At 54.0% G+C, this 15370-nt stretch overlaps 1 pseudogene across 1 annotated transcript; it reads right to left on the reverse strand.

Annotated features, from left to right (window-relative positions):
* Window positions 1–2616: 2616 nt before the first annotated feature.
* Window positions 2617–4101, reverse strand: LOC309817040 (phosphoethanolamine/phosphocholine phosphatase-like; annotated as a pseudogene). Its single transcript has one exon. The product of its transcript is annotated as a phosphoethanolamine/phosphocholine phosphatase-like (transcript).
* Window positions 4102–15370: the final 11269 nt, after the last annotated feature.

A 15370-nucleotide genomic window follows, 5' to 3' on the forward strand; every position in this document is an offset into this window, starting at 1 on the left:
GGCGCCGCGTCAGCGCGGCGCAGCACAATCACGGCGCTCCAGGCACGGGCGCCGGAACGCCCACTTGCAGGACATTCTCCTCCGGGAGAGGCGCGCAGACCGCCGCCGCGCTCAGGTGACCCGCACCCAATGCCTAGCAAGACCCGCCCCGCCGGCGCCGCGTCCGCGCGGCGCAGCACGATCTCAGCGCTCCAGGCACGGGCGCCGGGGTGCGGGCGTCTCCTCTCCTGAGAGGCAGCTAGCGATGCCCCGGGGCGCGGGCCCCTGCAGCGCGGAGACGGCTCCAGGCTGGACTCACCGACACCAACGCCGCCAGGAGGAGCGCTTGGCGGGACTCGGCAAACAACCCAATGTTTTAAATGGAAAAAGGGCTTCAGAAGACCCTTCTCCAGATAAGACATACAAATGGTCAGCAAGCACATGAAGAGATGTTAATCGTCATTAGTCGTGATGAAATGCAAGTTAACACCACAACGCCGACCCCTCCACACACTAGAACGCCTACAATCAAGAAACGTAAAAATAACAAATGTTGGCAAAATTTAGAGAAACTGATACAGAATTTTCCATAGGGAAAATAACTTCCGGAGGTGGATGCTGAGAATATTTGTACAACAACGTGAATGTAGTTAATGCCATAGAACTGTAAGCTCAAAATGATTTAAATGGTAAATGTTATGTGGGGGGGCGGGGTTTAACATAATTTAGCCCCTGCTTTATACCAGACCCCAGAGTCGAAGCTTCTCATCCATTTTCTCACTTTTACTTAACCTCCTAGGATCTTCACACTCCAATTTAACAGACGAAGCTGAGCCTGAGAGGTTAAACTAAGTGACTTGCCGAAGGCTCACTCGGCCAAGTCTACACTGTTCAATGTTGCTGTATTTACTGAGCACCTACTAGAGCACCTACTGAACAATACCTCCAGCACCTGCCAGAGACATTGTGGAAAGACCAGGATGAACGGGGGCTGAAAGCAGATTACAAAACATGGGTAGATCCTGGGGCCCTGCTCTCAAAACTGAAGTTTCTTGGAGTGGAGGGGATGGCCTGTGTGACCCTTGTGGAGCCTTTTATTCCACCCCACCGCACCCCCACAGAGGAGGGAAGCAGCTGGCCTGACACTGAATATTAGCTCAGCTGGGGAGGAGTCCTGGGGCTTTGAAGAAGGCATCTCCTGCCCCACTCCCCACATTGCCCCCTAGAGTCCAGTACGTGGGCACAAGCATCCCTGTGGCGGGGCAGGAGGCACGTCTCATGGCACCCCTCGCCTCCCGCCCTGCAGTAATGACACTGTACCCATACACCCGCCAGAAGGACAATGAACTCTCCTTCTCTGAGGGCACCATTATCTGCATCACCCGCCACTACTCCGATGGCTGCTGTGAGGGCACCGGCTCAGAGGGGTCTGGATTCTTCCCCAGGAACTATGCGCAGCCCAGCTGCTGACAACCTGGGATCTCTGGGATGCTGACCCAAGCACCGCCTTGAGTGAGCCTCTTGAGTCCCACACCAAAGCCTGCTCCAGTCAAGACTGGACCAGACTGGCACGCCTCCTGGGCTGTGAGCTGTGTCTCTTCCTTTCCCCCATTGCAGTGGGAAGGCGTCCGGGTAAAGAAAGAGGAGGCACCCAGAGGCCTGCTGGAGACAGGAAAGAACTGGAAGCCAAGGAGCTTGGTGACCTTATCCACAGGGGACCCTTACGCCATGCAAGACAGGGTCTCCAGCTGCAAGTGCCAACTTTGAATAAAATTCTGATGACCTCCTGATGATTGCCCTGCAGGGCTAGCGGGCCGAGGGACTGAAAGGCAACCCACCTGTAAGGCTCCTGCTAACTGAGCCTCCTCTGCCTGCCCTAAGCAGCAGTATCTCCCATCTCCTCGGTGCTCACTGAGCCCTCCACACTAGACCCCTGTGCCCCTCTGCGAAGGTGGGCCGCACCCTGCTCTTTTGCCTGTTGCCTGCTTTGTTGTGTATTCAGTCTTGGTGCCCCAGGCTGGGCACTCCTCCAAGAGTGGGGACCAGCTCCCTCACTTAGGTGGGGCTGAGAGCAGAGCTCACCTCGCCCTCATCCCCCAGACGGCAGCGTGAGACATCTCGCTCACCTCTGCCCCTTCACCTCCTTCACAGCTCTGAAACTCCAAAAGAGGGAGGTGGGCCTTGGGTTTCCACTGGCTCTGCTTTAAAGCATCATGGCTTTCTCTTCCATACGGGAGGAGAGGGACTCAAAAGGCCCAGTCAGTGGGGTGACTTTGGTTAAGTCCTTGGTTTCTTGCTGCATAGACGAGGCTGGGGTGCAAGGAGACATCTTCGGGCTCTGTGAGGTCCCTGGCTGGCCAGACCCGAGCCCCGGGACAGTGTGCTACCTCTTTCCACCAACAGGTGACCGTTTCCTCTAGCTTTTTATCCTGTGGGGATGCTTACAGGGTGGGGTTGGGGGAGGCAAGGAGTGTAGTATAGAGCCACAGTAGGTAAAGCAAGATCTAGGCCTGGGACCATCAGCAAGGAGCACCACCTGTCTCTGTGGGGAGTCCAGTGCGGGGGAGGTCGGGGGGGTACATTTCGGGGCCTGGGTCGCCTGGACAGAAGACTGGAGGAGGGAGGCCACGCAGCCCAAGGCAACAGTTAACCACAACGTGGCGGGACATGTTCCTTCTCTACCCTGACAGGGAACCGCGTCCTCCCAACTGAGAGGACAAGGTTTGTGGAAACACTGCTGCCTGCTCAGATATGTGTGCCACGCTGCTGCGGCCGGACTCCAGAATTCGCTTGCAGTGGAACTGGGGGAGGCAGCCGAGCTGGGTTAACTGCACAGATGGGGACAGCTCCCAACTCCCTCCTCCAGTCCCCAAATGGACCAACCTCGGATTCCGGGAAATCCCGGAGGGATATACCGAAACGAAAGGGAAAGGGAGTAATAAAACTAGCTTTCTCTTTCCCGACCCCCGCCGCCCCACGCCCTCCCCGCCCGGGTGGCCCCTGCAGGCCACATCCTCAGCACCTGATGCAGGTGTAGGCGCACTTCGGTGGAGGTTTCCCAGGGCACCACCCTGGCGCGGAAGGAACTGGGCTCGGCCTTCTGCGCCTCCTGCATAAGGCGGTGCATAGGGTAGCGGCAGTGCAGGAAGGCCACATCGCCGCCTGTCAGCAGCCCCGTGGGGCAGAAGTCGTTGGCGCCGTTGCTCACGTAGAAAAGGTGCTCGAAGGGCACGCCGTCCTCGGCCTGCTCGCGCAGATAGTCGCTGAGCGCCTTGTGCTGGCACATGTTGGCAGGGCAGCGAGCGCAGCTGTGCACGTGGAAGGGCTGCAGCGCCAGCAGCCCCCAAGGGTCGGGCCCCGACGGGTTGCTGAAGATGTGGCGGAACAGGCCGTGGTGGCCGGCGGCGCGCAGCGCACTCTCCACGCCAAAGGTGTTGGCATCTGAGATGAGAATAACCTCAAAGCAGGCACCCTGCTTGGCCACAAAACTGCAGCAGCCCGCCCGTGCCGGGCGACAGGGGGATGGCCTCGTAGATGGCGCGCAGGTCCCGCGGCCGCATGCCCTGCTTGCCCAGGTACTGGAAGACACGCTGCACGTATTCGTTGTAGAAGCCCTCGCGCTAGGTGGCACGTGGACTCTCAGGCAGCCGCTGGCCCGCCGCGGCACGTGCACGACAGAGTCGTCGCTGTTTTCGTCCACGATACTCTCGTCCAAGTCGAAGGTCAGGAGGAAGCGTGGCGCGCCGGGCACAGCCATCCCACTGTCCTCTACCAGCTTTGTCCTGAGCGACCAAATCCTTTTGTGGTCACCAAAAAGAGTCCCTCAGAGGAAAGGGGGACAGGACCTCTGAGCTTCTCCTGCAGGGTGGGGAGCGGCGGCTGCAGAAGTCTGTCCCGGCTGAGTCTGGAGTGTCAAGAGTGGGGAGAGGGCCTAGCTGAGGTATTTGGGTGCAGGATGGAGCAAGGGGCGCTTACGGGAATTGGAGGGGACGCTGCATCTTATCCATCCCCGGATTTCTGGGCTCCGGCTCTCACGAGTCCTTCCAGTCCAGAGGGTCCGTGAATGGTGTGCATCAGGGCCGTTCCCTCCACTTGCCCCCCATCCCCATGTTATGTATTTTTAATCACAATAAAAAAATGAATGAAATACTGATAATACATGTTACAACATGGATAAACATTGAAAACATTCTAAGTCAAAGAAGTCATACTGAAAAGGCCACTCATATCACAACCATCTTGTGTGCTTTAAATCAATAGCAGTTTTGAAAATGAGGGGATGGGACTTCCCTGGTGGTCCAGTAGTTAACACTCTGAGCTCCCAATGTAGGGGGCACAGGTTCAATCCTTGGTCAGGGAACTAAAATCCCGCCTGCACAGTATGGCCAAAAAATAAAATAAAATTAACGTCACTGGCCTGGTTTGGATCATAGCATCGTCCTTGAACCCATCAGAGCACCCACAGGATGGAACATGGGATTGGCTAGATGTGGATCATATGCCCATCTTCAAGGTGGGTAGCATCAGCCCTCTGGAACTGTTTGGACTGGAAACAGGTAAGAAGTTCCCAAAGGAAAGCTGAGGTTCTGGACTTTGGCATGAGAACAGATGCTGGATTGGGGAAAGCGGCAGATTCCACACCACTGACGGCCCACTGCACAGCTGTGGGATCTGAAGGCCAAGGAAGGAAGGGGCTGATTTAGGGTCAGGGGCTGCAGCCACCCATCCAGTGCTCTTGCTGTCCATCCACAACAGCAAGAACCTCTTCCTCTTGCAAAAGGCACAGCCCTCCTTGATGTCTCTGGTGGCGGGAGCCCAGGAGTCACACCTGCCCCCTGGCCACATGACTCACCCATCCCCCAAGAACAATACTGCTCATTTATCCAGTCTCCTCCCTCCTTTACAAAGAGCAGAGACTAAATGCTATGGTGGTTAGCAAATTCTTGCTCAATGAAGCAGTGGGAGGCTCAAGGATTATGCCGTATCATGGAATCCATCATTGGCAGCTTTCAGAGACCATATGGGTGCACGTGGCTCTCCAAGACCATGCAGCCTCAGTGTGAAACTGTCCACTGGGTGACCCAGTTGCTCCCGTATCTTTGACTCTTAATGAGTATGAATATCAAAAGTTTGTTAGAGCTGGAAGCCCAAAGGATTGCAAGGCCATGGTCTGCCATATGGTTGTTGTGTCAGGAACACACTCAAATGTTTAGACGGTTATTACCTCACTTGGCAGGCTATGGGCCTGTGAGGGGGAGGCCCTTTTCTCAACCACATGCATGTTAGTAACTGAAACATCCCAAAGGGCTGTCTGTGCTGCCCAGGTAGCTGTTCAATTGCCCAGCAGCAAGGTCAGCTCAGTAATTGGCCACAGAGACTTGACAGGGACCGGACTGGCTTGACCTGGAGGACCACAGATGACTGCCTGGATGGTCAGAGGTCAAGGGCTGTCCTGAGACTTGATGTCTATTGATGCCCACTCAGATGGGACAAAGGATGCCTGCACTCCCAGGAGGGCCCCAGCAGCCCTCAGGAGGCAGCACCTGGGGGCTGGTAGGTCGCTGCACCAAGTTCTGTATAAATTCATAACATGACCATGGAGTGAGCTCAGTCAGGCCTGTGCTGGACCCGGGCTGCCCAGGCCAAGTGGGGCCAGCACTACTCTCTCCAGTTCAGATGGTAGGAGGAAACCCTGTGGGCTTCTGAGGCCCTAACAGCTGTTGACTGAGGTTGAGTTGGATTTGAAGCAGTCAGTGACCAGAGCAGACATTTCATTCTTCTGCCATCAGGTTCCAGGATGGGGGTAGATAACCAGCGGTCCAGGTGAACCCCCACTCGTGAGTGACCCCGGGCAAGTCCTGTCCACCCTACAGGACTCAGACGTGTGGGGTTAGGGGGGCCGTGGGTCAGCTGTGCTTAACACTAACCCACTAACCCTAACGCCCAAATCTCTACTGTTCACTCCCTAACCCTAATCTCCTAATCTCTAATCCTAAACCCTAAGGCTCCTAACCCCTAGCCCCTAGATACTCGACCTTGACCTGTAAACTCCCAACCCTTACCCTGACCCTGACTCAGACCGTCTAACCTGATCCTCTAACCCTGACCCTCTAGCCTGCATCCTTTAACTCATCCCTCAAAACCTGGGCTCAGCTGAGTGGCTCCATCCAGAGGTAAGCAGGACCTGTCTTTGGGCCTCCACTGCCTCTGCCCTCTCCTCCCCCCAGGAACCAGAAAGCCCTGGGTTGTTGGACTCTCCTGACCAGAGGGGCAGCTGCTCCTGGTCTACCTGCGCCCACACCCCCCTCCTCTGGGGCCCTTGGCCTCTGGACTGTCTGACCTTCAGTCCACCTTCAAGAGCCCGGAGACAAATCCAGGTGAGACGCCTGCTTCATTGGCACAGGTGGGACCTGGTCCCCACCCTCACAGCCCGGCCAGAAAGCTTTGTGCACACTGTGTCATGAGGCTGCCTGTCCCCAGCCAGCTGGAGGGGTCGGGAGTCAGATGGGGAACCGAAGTGTCCTTGAGGTTGGAGTGTGGGCAGGACAGGGTAGGAGGGGCGAGAGGTGAGGTGTCATCATTCCCAAACCAGGCAGGGAGTGTGTGCTGTTTGCATTTCGGGCAGGGAAGAGTATGTCAGATGGAGGCTCTGAAGCAGCACACCTTGCAGGCCAACCTACCAGGGCAGTTCTTCCCTAAGCCAACGGGTGGCGCAAGACAACGCAACAAACTGTACATGTATCCTTATAATGAACCTGGCAACTGGAAAAGAAACGTCACAGGTCATGGCAACTGAGACACGAGGAGCCCATCCCGCCCGCCCAGCCTTGCGCAGTCTGGAGGTGAAGCCGGGGTAGGCTGGACAGGCAGCTCCCGGCTAGGGCCTGGGCCGGAGAGCCCCAGGAGGCATGGCAACCCGCAGACAATTTCCAGAGCCCACTGCAGCCGGGAGACATTCCCTACAGAACAGCCTGGGGCCCTGTGTGTCCACCCTGCACACAGCACGACCCCGTCGACCCCTGGGCCTCATTCACGGCTGTCTGGCCGCCCCTCCCCTCACTCCCTGAGCCCCCAGGGCCCCCTTGGCCGAGCCTTCTCTGCACACCTGGCTCTCCTGACTACCCCTGCCTCTCTGAGCACACCGTGTCCTTCCCCGGGGTCTGCGGGTCTGGCTAAGGGTCCCCCTTGTCCCCGGGTAGGCACCCCAGCCAACGCTGACGCTTGCCTTTCCTGAAAGATGGCCCCCTCAGTCTCACCAACTCCAAACTGTGTTGCGTTTACTTCTGGGAAAGAGGGAATGAAGAGGAAGCCCCATTCCGGCCTCACGCAAGGTGTGTGCTAACCTTGTGGACCCAAGGGACCACCACAAAGAGGCTGGAAGCCTGGCGGAGGCACAGCCCCCACCGTCACCCCTGTTCCTCGGCCCATCTCCTCTCTTCTGCCATCAAACCCCTCAGCCGCCACCAGAGGGAAAATGTGGGCCTAATCCTGTCACTCTGGTTCCAAAACTGTTCTGTCTATAAAACGAAGTCAAAGCTAGCTGTCTGGCCACCCTTGCAGCCCCTCTGCGATGCGTCCTCCCCGCGAACCAGGCACCCAGCCCCTTCCCCTGCCCCCTGCCCCCACCCTCCTCTAGAGCGAGCTCTGTCCATCCCGCTCCTTCAGTTCAGCTCAGCTGCCACCTCCACTGACTCACCAGCCAGAGGTAACCTCTCCCTCCGCAGACACACCTGGCCTGCAGCTTCTCTGTCCCGCGCACGGCTGGGCTGAGCACAGCTGAGAGCATGCGCCTGCTTCACTGTGGACCCCAGGCCCCAGCACATGGCACAGGCTCAGGGATGTTTACTGGACAGATGGATGACCATGAGGATGAGCAGGCATATCACTCACGGTAGCGGGTAGTGGTCCTCCTTTTGAGTCTCTACACTTCACCACAAAGTGCTGAGGCCACAGCAAAAGGGAGGGTGGGGGAAGGCGGCACCAGAAAGCAACAACCCCGTGCCTTCCTCATCCCCCCACAGTATGCATCTGTACACACACATGTGCACGTACACGCCCAAGCATACCTGCATTCACACACATGTACACACACACACGCAAAGATGGACTGCAGTCACACACAGGCACACAATCACACGTGCTGCGCATGCAAAAACACGTGCATACACACATGTGCCTGCCTGCACATAAACACACTCACATGCACTCGGATGTACACAGACCTGTGCACAGCACACACATGCACATGCTTGCGCACACTCACGTAATACACACACATACACACAAAAGCTCAGGAAATTTCACAGTTTGTTTTTGTTTCACCCTCCCCAAGAACGAGGAGACAGCAGATGGTCCCTGGGAACTAAAGATGGTCACGGCCCTGCACCTGTCACTGAGGCTCGTTGAAGGCTCAAGCACGCTCTGCCCTGCCCAGTCGTGGGGTACAGACCCAGCCTGCTCAGCTGCCTCAGCCGAGCCTTCCGCTGCCCCAGCCGCTTGTGGGAGAAGCAAGTCTGAGTGTCACTTGCAGGTCATGTCTGTGCTACTTCCTGACTGGGGTCTTGTGTTATCTTGCATGGTATCTTGCTCTGGGCTGAGGCTTACACTTTGCTATCTACTCTTCCATAAGCACTTCACCATATTCCTGAATGCCTATGCCCTCCAGAGGCCCCAGTTCTAGAACCCTGGAGTTGGGAAACAGTCAGCCGTCTCTGTGCACAATCACAAAGCTGCAGTCTGACCCAAGTCCACTTCTTCTATGTCTTAATGCTGCTCCACCTGGGGCTGATTGCAGAGGTGCTGGGTCTACAGTCCATGAAGATCTGGGAGACATGATCCCCCTCTCGCAGGCCTGCACGGACTTGCCTTTGCCTGTTAGTCCAAGTCATGCTCTATACAACATCTGTTTTTCTCCTCTAGAAAAAAATATTCCCAGAAGCAGCAGCATCTCTTTAGACAACAGTCAGGATGACCCTCCTGGAATAAGCCTCAATCCTACCTCAACTGGACTCTCTCCTGCCCTCTGCCTGACAAGGACCAGGCCTTGGGTGTGGTCAGTCTCCCCTCCAGTCTGACTGGGCCTTCCTGACCAGAGAACCCAGGAATACCCCGAGCCTGTGGACTCAAGCACGTGCTGTGGGAAAATGTGCTGATGCATAAAAAAAATGATAGGACTCTCCAAAACCATGAAAAATCACACACAACACAAACCATAAATAACCGCCAGGCTTGTTCTACACTGTGTGAAAACTGTCAATTTTTCACTACACTGGAACATACTCAGAGATGCTCTGGGCCTGGAAGAGCCCCAGGGCCCTGGTGCTGCCCAGACTGGAAAGGGCCTCACAAAGCACTTTCTGGATCCTCACTGTGGTGGGATGGGGGATCCAGGGAGACTGCATAAGAAGTGGGTATGGGAGCCCAGCCAAGCTCCCAGGCTTCTGGTGCCTGGAGGGTCAGAAAGTTCCAGAGTATTCCCCTTGTTGAACTTGGATTCAGAGTCCCAGGTGCTCTGTGGGCAGCAGGATCCTCCCATGAGGACACTGACCATCTCCTCCAGGCCTCTACCACACAAAGGGTGACCAAACACAGAGCTGTGCCACATGGACGCGGGCAGGCCAGAGAGCCTGAGGGAGAGGAGGCGGGAAGCGGCAGCACCCCAGTTGCATGGTCTTCTCGTCCCCCTGGAGCCCCTGCCCTGGTGCACAGTTCACTCCCAGGTTCACCGTGAGTGACGCGCTGAGCAGGCCTTAGTCTTACCGATGGCCAGATCTCTTGGGCCCTCTGCGTCCTGCGTTTTGCTGCAGACAGTACATCCTTAGTAACTGCTCAAGTCACGGATCGAGAGGGTCAATGAATGAATGAGCAAGGGAATGAGTGAGCGATGAAGGAACAGAAAAAAGGGCAGATGATGGATCCACGCTGCCGTGCTGACCCCGAGAACAAAATGTCACAGGTGTGCAAGACTCTCCCACGAAACACAGTCTCCACCGCCTCCTGACCCCAAGCCACTCCCTTCAGGCTACACTTGCTGCACAACCTAAACTGTACCCTAGACCTAGCCAGTACCCTAACCCATACCCTAACCTGTACCCTAACCCATACCCTAACCCTAACACGTAGCCGTACCCTAACCCGTACCCAAATCCTAAAACTAGGCATACCATACCCTAACCCATACCCTAACCCTAACCCTGAACCTGACCCTGACCCTAAACCCTAACCATAAACCTAACCCTAACCCAACACTAACACTAACCCTAACCCTAACCCATAACCCTAACCCTAAACCTTACCCTAACCCTAAATCTAACCTTAACGCTACCCTAACACTCACCATTACCATAAACCTTAACCATTCGCTAACCCTAACCCTAACCCCTAAATCCTAACCCGACCCATACCCCAACCCTAACCCGTGCCCTAACCTTAAACTGTACCCTAACCTGTATCCTAACCCTAAGCCTAACCTGTACCCTAACACATACCCTAAGCCTAAGCCGTAGCCATACCCTAACCTATAGCGTAACCAGTATGCTAACCCTAAGCCTAGCCTCTTACCCTAACCCTCACTGTAACCCTTAAACACTAACCCCAAAACCCTACTCTTGACCCTAACCCTAACCCTAACCCTAACCCTAACCCTAACCCATACCCTAACCTGTACCCTAACCCATACCCTAACACTAACCCGTAGCCGTACCCTAACCCATACCCAAATCCTAAAACTAGGCATACCATACCCTAACCCATACCCTAACCCTAACCCTGAACCTGACCCTGACCCTAAACCCTAACCATAAACCTAACCCTAACCCAACACTAACACTAACCCTAACCCTAACCCATAACCCTAACCCTAACCCTAACCCTAAATCTAACCTTAACGCTACCCTAACACTCACCTTTACCATAAACCTTAACCATTCGCTAACCCTAACCCTAACCCCTAAACCCTAACCCGACCCATACCCCAAACCTAACCCGTGCCCTAACCTTAAACTGTACCCTAACCTGTATCCTAACCCTAAGCCTAACCTGTACCCTAACACATACCCTAAGCCTAAGCCGTAGCCATACCCTAACCTATACCGTAACCAGTATGCTAACCCTAAGCCTAGCCTCTTACCCTAACCCTCACTGTAACCCTTAAACCCTAACCCCAAAACCCTAGTCTTGACCCTGACCCTGACCCGAACCCTAAACCCTAACCCTGAAAGCCTAAAACCCTAAAACCCTAAACCTAACCCTAAACCCTAAACCTTAATCCCTAACCCTAAACCTAACCCTACCCCAACCCTAACCCTAACTAACCCTACCCATAACACTAACGCTAACCCTAACCCTAACACCTAAGCCTAACCCTAAACCTCTAACCCAAAACCTCTATCCATAACCCTAACCCTAACCCTAACTCTAAGCTAACAAAAGCACCGATGCTACTCCTATCTCAGGCCCTGACACTGTCCCTACATAAAGACTTGCTGCTGTCAATATCTATATCCTGACACAATCCTAAGCTTATATCCTGACCCATCTCTTACTGAAGTCCTGAAACTCTCCCTAAGTGAACCTTGACGCTGTCTCTAAGTGAGGCCCCGAGGCTGTCCGTAACAGACACCCCGACAATATCTTTAACCAACACCCTGATGCTGATCCTTCAGAGGCAATTGTGGTGCGACTAAGCCTTTCCCGGACACTGGCCCTAGATAAGGCCCTGAGGCTGCTTCTAAATAAAGCCCTGATGATGCTCTGAGTAACTAAAGCCCTCAAACTATCCCTTGCTCATTTCTGACATAATCCCTAGCCCTTAACCTGACTCGATCCATAGCTAATGTCCTGCCTCTGATCCTACCTGAAGCCCTAATGCTGTCCCTAACTAAGGCCCTGACTAGTCCTAACTCAGGCCCTGACACGATACCTAACAAAGGCTCTGATGCTACTCCTAACTAAGGCCCTGAACCTACTCCTAACTCAGGACCTGAACATGTCTTTAACTAAGACCCTAATACTGATCCTACAAAGGCCCTGATGCTGCTCTGAAGTCATGACCTGACAGTGTCCCCAGCTAAGGGCCTGACGCTAGGCCTCACTCAGGCCCTGTCACTCTCCCTAAGTCAGGCTCTCTGCTGTCCCTACCTGAAGCCCTGACATTGGTTCTAAAAATGGCCCTGGTACTCTCAGTAACTAACGTCGTGACACGATCCCTAGATGTTAACCTGACCCTGTCACTAGCTAATGTCCTCCCTCTGATGATAACTAAAGCCCTGATGCTGCGCCTAACTCAGGCCCTGAATTGAGTCCCAAGTCCGTGACACTGTCCTTAATTAAGGCCTAGGTGCTTCTCCTGGGTCAGGGCTTGATACTGTTCCTAACTAAGGCCCTAACACTATTCCTAACTCAGGTTCTGACACTGTACGTAACAGAAGGCCCTGACGCTAGTCCTAAGGCCCTGACACTACTCCTAACTCAGGCTCTGACACTAGTCCTAACTCAGGCCCTGACACTGTCCCTCACTAAGGCCCTGACACTACACCTAACTCAGGCCCTGACACTGGCCCTAACTAAAGCACTGACACTATTCCTAACTCAGGCCCTAATACTATCCCTAACTATGGCCCTGACACTACTCCTAAGACAGGCCCTCACACGATTCCTTTGAAGGCTCTGATGCTAGTCCTAAGGCCCTGACACTGACCCTAACTAAGGCCCTGACACTACACCTAACTCAGGCCCTGAATTTAGTCCCAAGTCCTTGACACTGTCCTTAATTAAGGCCTAGATGCTTCTCCTAGGTCAGGGCTTGATACTGTTCCTAACTAAGGCCCTAACACTATTCCTAACTCAGGTTCTGACACTGTACATAACAGAAGGCCCTGACGCTAGTCCTAAGGCCCTGACACTACTCCTAACTCAGGCTCTGACGCTAGTCCTAACTAAGGCCCTGACACTGTCCCTCACTAAGGCCCTGACACTACACCTAACTCAGGCCCTGACACTGGCCCTAACTAAAGCACTGACACTACTCTTAACACAGGCCCTCACACGATGCCTTTGAAGGCTCTGATGCTAGTCCTAAGGCCCTGACACTGACCCTAACTAAGGCCCTGACACTACACCTAACTCAGGTCCTGACACTGGCCCTAACTAAAGCACTGACACTACACCTAACTCAGGCCCTGACACTGGCCCTAACTAAAGCACTGACACTACTCTTAACACAGGCCCTCACACGATTCCTTTGAAGGCTCTGATGCTAGTCCTAAGGCCCTGACACTGACCCTAAGGCCCTGCTGCCGTCAATATCTCAAGTCCTGACACTATCCTGAGAATATATTCTAACAAATGTCTTAATAACGTCCTAGAACTCTCCTGATGTAAGCCTTGACGCTGTCCCTAAGTGAGGCCCTGAGGCTGTCCCTAACACAGGCCCTGAGAATGTCTTTAACAAAGACCCTGATGCTCATCCTACAGAGGCAATTGTGCTGCTCCTAAGCCTGGCCTGACACTTTCTCTAGATAAGGCCCTGACGCTGGTCCTAAATAAGGCCCTGATGCTCTGAATAACTAAGGCCTTCAAACTATCCCTCGCTCATTTCCTAACATTTTCCGTAGCCCATAACCTGACTCGGTCTGTAGATAATGTCCTGCTTCTTATCCTACCTGAAGCCCTAATGCTGTCCCTAACTAAGTCACTGACTACTCCTAACTCAGGCCCTGACACTGGCCCTAACTAAAGCCTTCACACTACTCCTAACTCAGGTCAGACACTGTCCCTAACAAAGACCCTGACACGACACATAACACAGGCCCTGACATGATGCCTAACAAAGGCTCTGATGCTCGTCTTAACTAAGGCCCTGACACTCTCCCTACCTAAGGCCCTGAACCTACTCCTAACTCAGGCCCTGATCATGTCTTTAACAAAGACCCTAATGCTCATCCTACAAAGGCCCTAATGCTGCTCCTAAGTCATGCCCTGAGAGTGTCCCTAGCTAAGGGCCTGATGCTAGGCCTCACTCAGGCCGTCGCTCTCCTTACGTCAGGCTCTGACGCTGTCCCTACCTGAAGCCCTGACACTGGTTCTAAACAAGGCCCCTGGTACTCTCAGTAACTATGGTATTGACACTATCCCAGGTCATTTCCTGACACTATACCTAGATATTAACCTAACTCTATCTTTAGCTAAAGTCGAGCCTCTTATGCCGACTAAAGCCCTGATGCTGTGCCTAAATCAGGCCGTGAATTTAGCCCCAAGGCCATGACACTGTCCCTAACTAAGGCCTAGATGCTGGTCCAACGTCAGGGCCTGATACTGTCCCTAACAAAGGCCCTAACACTATTCCTAACTCAGGCCCTGACACTGTACCTAACAGAAGGCTCTGATGCTACTCCTAACCAAGGCCCTGACACTGTCCCAAACTAAGGCCTAGATGCTGGTCCAAAGTCAGGACCTGATACTGTCCCTATCTAAGGACCTAGCACTATGTCTAACTCAGTCCCTGACAGTACCTAACAGAAGGCCCTGACCCCAGTCCTAACTAAGACCCTGACACTGTCCCTAACAAAGGCTCTGATGCTAGTCCTAACCAAGGCAATGACACTGTCCCTAAGTAAGGCCTGACATTACTAATAACTCAGGCCATGACACGATACCTAAAAAAGGCTCTGATGCTGTTCCTAACCAAGGCACTGACACTGTCCCTAACTAAGGCCCTGACACTACTCCTAACTCAGGCCCTCAAACGATTCCTAACAAAGGCTCTGATGCTAGTCCTAACTAAGGCCCTGACACTGTTCCTAACAAAGGCACTGATGCCACTCCTAACTCAGGCCCTAACACTGTCACCAATGAAGGGCCTTGTGCGACTCCTAATTCAGGCCTTAACACGATACCTAACAAAGGCTCTGATGCTAATCGTACCTAAGGCTCTGACACTGTCCTTAACTAAGGCCTGGAAACTACCACTAACTCAGGCCCTGATGCTGTCTCTACCTAAGGCCCTGACACTACACCTACCTCAGGCCATGACAGTGTCCCTAACTAAGGCCCTGACACTACACCTACCTCAGGCCATGACAGTGTCCCTAACTAAGGCCCTGACACTACTCCTAACTCTGCCCTGACATTATAACTAACAAAGGCTCTGACGCTAGTTCTAACCAAGGCCCTGTCACTGTCCAAAACAAAGGCGCTGACGCTACTCCTAACTCAGGCCCTGATACGGTACCTAACGAAGGTTCTGATGCTACTCCTAACTAAGGCCCTGACACTGACCCTAACTAAGCCCTTGACACTACTCCTAACTAAGGCCCTGATGCTACACCTAACTCAGGCCCTGACACTGTCCCTGAGGCCCTGACACTACTACTAACTCAGGCCCTGACACGAT

This window comes from Mesoplodon mirus (genome assembly GCF_964341445.2).
Source record: "Mesoplodon mirus genome assembly, chromosome: 15".
In the NCBI taxonomy this organism is placed as follows: domain Eukaryota; kingdom Metazoa; phylum Chordata; class Mammalia; order Artiodactyla; family Ziphiidae; genus Mesoplodon; species Mesoplodon mirus.